The sequence below is a fragment of the Anguilla anguilla genome, chromosome 3, assembly GCF_013347855.1.
Source record: "Anguilla anguilla isolate fAngAng1 chromosome 3, fAngAng1.pri, whole genome shotgun sequence".
Taxonomy (NCBI): Eukaryota; Metazoa; Chordata; class Actinopteri; order Anguilliformes; family Anguillidae; genus Anguilla; species Anguilla anguilla.
In genome coordinates, this window is record NC_049203.1 from 3968470 (window position 1) to 3977567 (window position 9098).

Consider the following 9098-nt stretch of genomic DNA (forward strand, 5'->3'; position numbering starts at 1 on the left):
GGAAGTGTGACTGGAATAGGCATCTCAATATCTCCCATTATAAAAGGCAGATCACAAACAAGCAAAAAAAACCCTGCCGCATGTTGCGCAAGTACAAAAGCTTTTCTTTCATTTTTATTTGTCATTTTTCAGAGTTTGGGTAAACAAAGCACAAAGCTGAATATCAATCCTTAAATCCACTTGAATAATTTCACAGAATGTAACGTAGTGAGAATGGCAATATAAGTCTTGTTCTGGGGGCTTACACCCAGTAAATGTAGCAGAAGTGTTTTTTTTAATAATGTCGCCTATCATGCAAGGGTGGGGGAGTGGTGGAGCACTCCTGGGGGGGGGGGGTAGTTTTGTGATTCCCTCCGGGGTCACGCAGTCCCTCCAGTCACCCAAGTCTGACAGAGTGCAGCGGATTAGCCTATATCTCAGGTGCCCCGTCCTGCCTAACTGCGCATGAATAGTAACACACTCAAACACCGACTGACAGTGGACAGGAAAACAGAGGCAGAGAGAGAATTAATTTACTTATAATCATCCCGAACCTGATTGTAATTATTTACAAAAACATTTACATAAGAATGAATCACCACGTTAACATCCAATTCCTTTTGAACTTTGAGTACCTACTATTACAATCATTTTAGATAAAAAAAAAACAATTTGTTTAACATTAAAATGTAAACTTGCTCAAAAAGATGTAATGTGCGACCATAGCTCCTCGTTTGAACATGTATGGTGCTATATGATGCACATAAATGTGGTCTACTCCAATAACATGTATAAAAATAACATATAAAAATAAAAACAAACAAATACAGCAGCTTTTAGTGGCCAATCCCTGCTTCAGTTGGCAAGCCTGTTATTTGCAAAGAACAGATGGTTTAGTTTATAGGCTGATGTATTAGTTTGGTAGTTCACTTGCCACCATAACGTTGCTGTTACAGTAGATCAGTGGAAGGAAGATAAACGTGATAAACTGGACCTGGACTCAAAGCAAAGCAGGAACTACGGTATCTATTCCCACATTTCCTTCAGTTTCCAACAAGCAACACATGTAGCCAAACGACGTCACTAGAAGTTGAACTACTGTGCTTTAATTTTGAACCACCGAAAAAAAAGCTGTTTGTAAATATGATGCGATGTCTAAGAACACTTAACACTACATTTAAATGCTGTGAGATTCGTGTGAAATCCCACATAAAAATTCAAGGCAGACACGTCAGCAATACTGATGCGCAATAGGCCTACATTGCTGAACTGCGGAGGCCTTGTTCAAATAAAGAAAAAAAGAATTAACAACAGTCAAGTTCAACTGGTTGCGTGCAGCTGTGTATGCGTTTGTTTTTAGAGTGGTGAAAACATAAGGGGAAAGACTGATAATAGCTTACAACTTCTCTGACCCATTAACCTCCTCTGCTAATTCTGTTTTTGCATTACACCCACTTGAAACAACAAGTTCGTCTCCTGCGTTCGAAGATCCGTCACCTATTTATGATTCAAAACAAACGAGTAATTTGCGTCGGCGTTTCCAGCTGGCCCAAGTAACAGGCTGTGCACCTCAGATCTGTGTGGCGGTCGTTGTGTGAATATACAAATAACAACAGGCAGGCCCGCGGAGAAAAGACTCTCAAAAGGGGGGAAGGGAGGAGAAACAAAGGGCCTGTGTATGGATCAAATCAGTTACGGTCCCACAGCGGTGGATCTGCTGCTCGCGCACAAGAATGCAGAGCAGGTGGATTTTATTCTCGTGCTCAGCATTCAGCCACCCCCGCGCGGCGTCAAGCATTACTGCTGCGGCGCGCGTGTGCCCCGACTTTACTCCACGGAAGTGCTTGATAAGTGCTTATCATGGTAATTTGCCAGACAGAAGCCTACACCTGGGACGTTTTCTCTCGTATAGGAGCTGATTCGCCCACCGTCTACCGTAGTTATTCTCACTGCGCGCCGGGAAGAAAGATTAAGCTCCCCGATTCCCCCATTTCTCCCTCTCCCGTGGGAATCCATCTTTTCTTCTGACTGTTTAAAAGGAAGCCGGGCGCAGAGCGAGACGAAACGACATAAAGCTTTTAATCTGTTAATGGAAGGATCTGCTAGATAATTGAAGCACTTGGGTTATTTGCCCGTGTTCATAATGCTTCTTTAAATAATTATGATCATGATGACAACAGAGAAAATAATGCAGAATAATCATAATGCGTTTACTGATCATGCTACGAATTCATTTAAATTTCAATAGGATGGCACCACTAAGAATAAACCTGACTTTTCATCTCGGCTTTGGAGAAATCAAACTAGACAGGCAGAGAGGGAAGAAAACGAGCAAGCGTCACACCTGGCAGGACGATTGGATCTATATGATAATAGCGTGGCGCGTGAATGCGTATTTGACATGCTTTAGGCATCTCGCGCTGGCGCCCGTTCTTACACACAAAGTAGCTACAGCATTAAAAAGCCGGAAATATAGAAGACATTTTAAAACTGAAAATAAAGCCGAGGTTCTAGTATGTGTGTGTGTGTGAGGTGGAAACGGAGTATAATACCTTGACAAGAATACACTGTGACATTTTGTCTGAGCTGACAGACAGAAGCAACGGCGTCTGCTCCAGGCAGTAAAAGTTCAAGGTCTCAGGACAGCCAGGTGTGGCTGAGGAAGAAGCGCTCGCGTGCTCTCCCCGCGGCCTACCTGCCATCTTTCGGCGTTATAACCTTGACCCACTCTTAACGGGTGAGTGAAATTACTCCAAACATCTATGTCACAAATATTTGGTGATGAAATGACTTATCAACGGACCGGGGTAGAAGAGAGGACAATGGTTTGGGGTGGAATTTGAACGTTATTTCACGCTGCTATAAATCAAATGTTGCACATCTGATAATCAGATAGTGACATGGCAATTAAGATAATTGTACATTCTAGTTTTTCTCCATGTAGGGGCTTGTAGTATTTTCGTTTGTCTATTTACATATTATAAACCATGTAAAAATAAAATGATTAATAACTATCCTCATTTACACATTTACTGTTTTAATTACAGCATATGTTTATGGAGTGTGCTCACTATAATCTATTGATTGCATAAATGCATTCTCTGAGTATGCTGGTTCTTTATTAATTTATATTAAATTAATTATATCAGGCTCTTGGTATTCAACAGGCTAAAGCACCCTATCACTTGGGCCCACTAACTCTGTGGCGATGTTGTGTTCATTCAGTCACTGTAGTGAATCATGGTCAGTCCTGAATGATAAATTGAAGAAATCTGACCTCGAAAACATTTAATCAATCTCTAAAAACCCATTTACTGCATTTTTATTAAAAAAACGTGGCAAAGCCCACGTTTGATGCTCGTCGTCCGCTATATATTTTTAGAACAGAATCGATAACAGGTGGAGCATTTTTTTTTGTGTGTGTATCTTTCCCTTTTTAAAAAAAATAAAAATTTCAGATCTGAAATTAAACGCTGTAAAGTTCACCCGAGTTGTTCTGCGCACATTTTTCGAGCAAATTTCAGTTTAATTCCAGTCACAATCGAGCTAATTAAACGCAAAGTGCTCGGGGAAGCCAGGTGGCTCTTCCTTTGATGACACTTGAAACAGCGTGGCTGTTAGTGCTGGTTGGGAAACTGATGCTTGCAGTTCTGAGGTTTGTGCGTTTGATTCCCTGGTGGGACAGTGCCGTGGGAACTGTGAGCACCGGACGTAACCCGAAATTGCTTTGAGGGGCTGTGTGCATGGAGGCCTTTTTTGAGAGGGGCACAGGTGCTCAAAGTGAGAAAAGGGCACACCGACCTAAACAAAAAAAAAACTGTTTTGTATTACACCCAGGTATTGTGCAGAATGCATTTTACATAAATGAATGACTCGATGAAAATTAATGACAGAAACAACAATAATACACATGTACTTAAAAAAAAAAATCAAATCAAAGGGGTGCATCAGGCATGTGGGCCAAAAGGGGCACCTGGAAACTCCCCCCCCCCCCCCTTCCCCCCCCAGAACATGCCTGCTGCTTGGTAAATGTAAATGGATTGATTGTGAGCTGTCTAAGTCCTTCCAGGTATGAGCATCGTACAGTATGCATGATTGGCTATAGTGTTTCCCAAGGGGGGGGGGGGGGGTTGAGTTGGGGGAATCGTTGTATTTATCTTGCACCTGTGACACCTGCGATGCTCAGGTAGACTGCAAAGGGAGGGCAAGTAACATTCTTTTTTAATGGAGGCCACTGCAGTGGTAATCTTAGCTCAAAAAAAATCTTGATATCCCAAATTGGGAGGAAAAACAAAAAAGAAGAAGAAATCTTGGTTCATAAAAAAAAAAAAAAAAATACTAAACTGGATTTGAAATCCCATGTCCTTGCTGTGAGCATGTTCTGAGAATGTAAAATAATTGAACGGTATTGTGATCGTTATGTCCGTTTAATTAAGTCCCAGGCCAGAACGCAGTGTGAACTCGGTGTGGCCTCTGAAGTGTTGGCCTTGTCCAGTCTAGTGTTCTGGCCCTCGTCAGAGCGTGGGGGGCCAAACAGTTTTATTCTCTTTATTGAAGCTGATTGCCCACTGGTATCCACGTGTGTGATTTATGTGCTTTAGTGTTTATTTATGATGTATTTCATTGGGGGAACACCGACTGAAATTAGAACTGTTTGTGTTTGTCTCTCTGTCTACCCATCTCTCAGTATAAGAGTTAAGGTATGTGTGTGTGTGTGTGTGTGTGTGCTTGTTTGTGTGTATACCACTCACGCATTTGTGCATGTGTGTTTGGAGAGTGGAGCAACAGCTTGGTTATCTCAACCTGCAGATCCAGGTTTCCTTCCCTCTCTCTTTCTGTCTCTCACTGTTCCACACACACACACACACGTATGCACACACACATACACACACTCACAGAGTAAAGTGAAATAACTTTAATAGATAAAATGGGAGAAATTAAATTCAGCAGCAGGTGAAATGGAAATAAATAAATAAAGAGAGAGTGAGTGAGTGAGAGAGGGAGGGAGAGAGGGAGAGGCAGCAGGCGGCTTAGCTTTAGAGAGTAGAGATAAAGCCCCAGGGCTCTGGAGGAGGTGATACCGTGGCAGATACTTAACCTCCCCCAGCACTGTGTCTGCACCACAGCCTCAGCGTGAGGGATGGACATGAAGGCCTGGCAGCTGCCATTAATAACATGGCTACACACACACACACACACACACACACACATGCACACACACGCACACACACACATACACACGCACACATGCACACACACACACACACACACACATACATACACACGCACACACACACACACACACACATACATACACACACACATGCACACACAGACACACACACACATGCTTGTAACCCTACACACGTATCCACTCACCCCCCCCCTAAACACACACACGTGTACCCCCTCATTCCCCCTACACACACACACATACCCCCCCGCCCCCCCCCTCCACCGCAGACACACACACACACAGACACACACACATCGCTTTCCCATAAGTCATGGCAAATGCATTAATTCTATGCAATCTTGGCAAGGCTTACGTTTTGTGCGAATCTATAAGAACAGGTTGTTATGGTGCTTGTTAAAAATAAATAAATAAGTAAATACAAATCTCCTGATGCTCTTAGCAGACATGCCTCAGCCATGCAATTCCAGCCACGTCCTCCTCTTTCACAACTTTTTCCTTTTTTTTTTTTTGGTGTAAGTTTTGTGCTGATGCTGGAGAGATTACGGATTCTTGGAACTTTCCGGAATCGGAAAACCCCGACCCCATAACAGACTCTGCCGTTCCGCGTGTATTCAGATGGATGTGTCCCCCCCCCCTCGCTTCTCCAAGAATTTACTGGGGAGATAAATTATTAAGGGGGAAAAATCCCAGGTTAATGGGCAGCACTTGAGTTGTGAAATTTCCAGTACTGGCGATGGGGTGGCTGACGGTTTCCTCAAATGAAGGCCGTAATTCAGTTCAATTCAATTTATGTTGAATGGCGCCTTTTTTTTTTAACAGAGGACTGTCACAGAGATACTTTACGGAGAAACAGAGGGAAAATTGGAATCAGAAGCCGGGCCTGAAACCCCCCCTTAAGAGCAATCAAGCGAGGTTAAGAACTCCCCAGTGGGGAGAAAAACGCTGAAATGGTGGTGAGAAAAAACTCCCCAATGGGAAGAAATCTTGAGAGGAACCTGGTTACGCAGGTGGAGCTCATCCTCTGCCGGCCAGCCTGGTGTAATGTAGGGGTGGAATGGATGGTAACAAAGGGTAATGAGGCATCTATCCTGATAAAAAAAAAAATCACACGGGTCGAGCTGGTAAAAGGCTCACTCTGAGGTGTTCAGCTAGCTGGTAGTCGGAAGTTTGAACGAAGAGGTGTACGATGAGCAGTTCAGAGGGGCGGGGTGATTGATCTGTGGCTTCAGGTTGCGTCGAGGTGTGGGCTTGATCCTGGGGAGCGACAGGTTACTTGCAGCAATGTAACGGGACTTGGGGACCCCTAGCAATGGACACGAAACTAAGCCATGGCATATTATTATTTTTCGATTTCCCATATACATTGAGCGAGAGGCAGGAATACACCCAGGACAGGCCACCAATCTAACGCAGGGCAGGTGACTCATCAGTACGGGCCGTGACTCATCAGTACGGGCCGTGACTCATCAGTACGGGCCGTGACTCATCAGTGTGGGACGTGACTCATCAGTGTGGGCCGTGACTCATCAGTGCGGGCCGTGACTCATCAGTGCGGGCCGTGACTCATCAGTGCTGGCCTTGACTCATCAGTACGGGCCGTGACTCATCAGTGCGAGCCGTGACTCATCAGTGCGAGCCGTGACTCATCAGTGCGGGCCGTGACTCATCAGTGCGGGCCGTGACTCATCAGTGCGGGCCGTGACTCATCAGTGCGGGCCGTGACTCATCAGTGCGGGCCGTGACTCATCAGTACGGGCCGTGACTCATCAGTACGGGCCGTGACTCATCAGTGCGGGCCGTGACTCATCAGTGCGGGCCGTGACTCATCAGTGCGGGCCGTGACTCATCAGTGCGGACCGTGACTCATCAGTGCGGGCCTGGACTCATCAGTGTGGGCCGTGACTCATCAGTGCGGGCCGTGACTCATCAGTGCGGGCCGTGACTCATCAGTGTGGGCCGTGACTCATCAGTGTGGGCCGTGACTCATCAGTGCGGGCCGTGACTCATCAGTGCGGGCCTGGACTCATCAGTGTGGGCCGTGACTCATCAGTGTGGGCCGTGACTCATCAGTGCGGGCCGTGACTCATCAGTGCGGGCCGTGACTCATCAGTGCGGGCCGTGACTCTTCCGTTAGGAAAGCGCTGGAGTGAGCCACAGGTGCTCTCACAGCTCAGGCTGCTTTGACGCAGTTATTTACTTTTTTTACCGCAACACTGACTGCGTTTCTAATACACCTGCAGCGCCCACAGCCTTACCGCCAACTGCACTCATCCATACGTGTCCCTCTCTCTCTCTCTCCCCTCTCTCTCCCTTTCCCTCTGTCTCTTTTCAACACTTCTCTCTCTCTCTCTCTCCTCTTTTCAATCTGTCAGCCTCTCTTGCGTGCTGCCTCTTTATTTCTCTCCTTCTCCTCCATAACTCTCCTTTTCTCTGTTTACCTTTCCCCCCATCCGTCTCCCGATTCATCAATTGGATGCGTTCTGGCATCTCTCTCTCTTTTTCTTTCTCTTTCCTTCACCCCTTCCACCTCTCTCCAACTCCTTTTATTTTCTCCCTGGGGGGTGGGGGGGGGGGGTCACCTGTCTCTGAGGCCCCCGGCTCTCTCTCTCCATCTGTCAGCTCCAATCTCTCTACCCTTCCCTCTCTCTCTTTCTCTCGCTCTCTCTCTCTCTCTCTCTCTCTCCTAGGTGCGTCAGTGGCATGAGTAACAGACATGTTCAGTGCTGAAAGTGTGACACAACAACGCATCAGTGCTCTCTCTCTCTCCCCCACCCTCTCTCTCTCTCCCCTACCCTCTCTCTCTCTCTCTTTCCCTCCTGTTCTCTCTCACTCCTCTCCTTCCCTCTGTGCTTTTTTGCTTCTTTCCCCCAGAAAACACATTTTTTTCTATGTGTGGTTAAAGACCAGTATCTCTCCATCTACATCGTTACCACTCTCGTTCTTCTCTCTCTCTCTCTCTCTCTCTCTCAGTATTTTAAAACGAGGTATGACGTGCCAACGTGATAGAATCTGGTGTAGCAGGTTAATTGTGGTGGTTGGTCATAGTAGTGGATTTCTTTTTCTTTTTTTGGGGGGGTGGGGCGGTGTGTGGTGGGCAGGGTTGGTTTTGGGTATGTAAACAGGGGGTTGGTGTAGGTTTTAAGGTAATTTTAGAAAGTTTCTGTGTTTCCATAAAGGAACGTAAAAAAGTCAAAAAGTCTCTCTTCCCTCTCTCAATCCATCTCTAGTCTTTATGTCTGCGGAACGCACAGCTTGGATTGCCTTCTGTTCTGGAATGGGGTGTGGCTCACGGCTGTTTACCCCTTTATTTATGCGCTTCTTTCCTTCGGTCAGTGTCTTTCTCTCTGGCTCTCCTCCCCCCCCCCTCCCTCCCTCCCCCCCTCCCTCTGTCCGCCTCGCCCGCCCGCTCGCTCTGTCCAGTCCAATTGAGTTCATATCGAATGGGCTTTATTGGTACAATAAAACCTGCTCCGATATCTGTTGCCGAAGCACTCCAAATGCATTAAGCGGCATTACTTCTAAAATAACAGCAGTTCACCTGTCAACAAGACTTAGGTGAACCCCAGAAGGCCTGGCTCTCCTTGGACCTCAGGAAAGGGAGAGAGAGAGAGAGAGAGGGAGAAAGAAAGGGAGGGGGAGAGAGAGAGAGATCGAAATAAATGCCAAATAAAACTTGCTTTTGGTGCCACTCTACATCTTTTTTTGTGTTTATTGGGAGAGGGGTGAAGGTGACCGTTCTTTGTTTTTTTTCTTTGTTGTTGTCAGTGACACTATGTTTTAATGCTTTAGCAACACGTCCTCTTGACTGTGCGAATAAAGCTTGTTTAAAATTGAATTTTATTTTTTTAATTGAATTGAATTGATAGAGAGAGGGAGAAAGAGAGAGAGAGAGAGGGAGAGATGATGTGATGTGCACCACCTA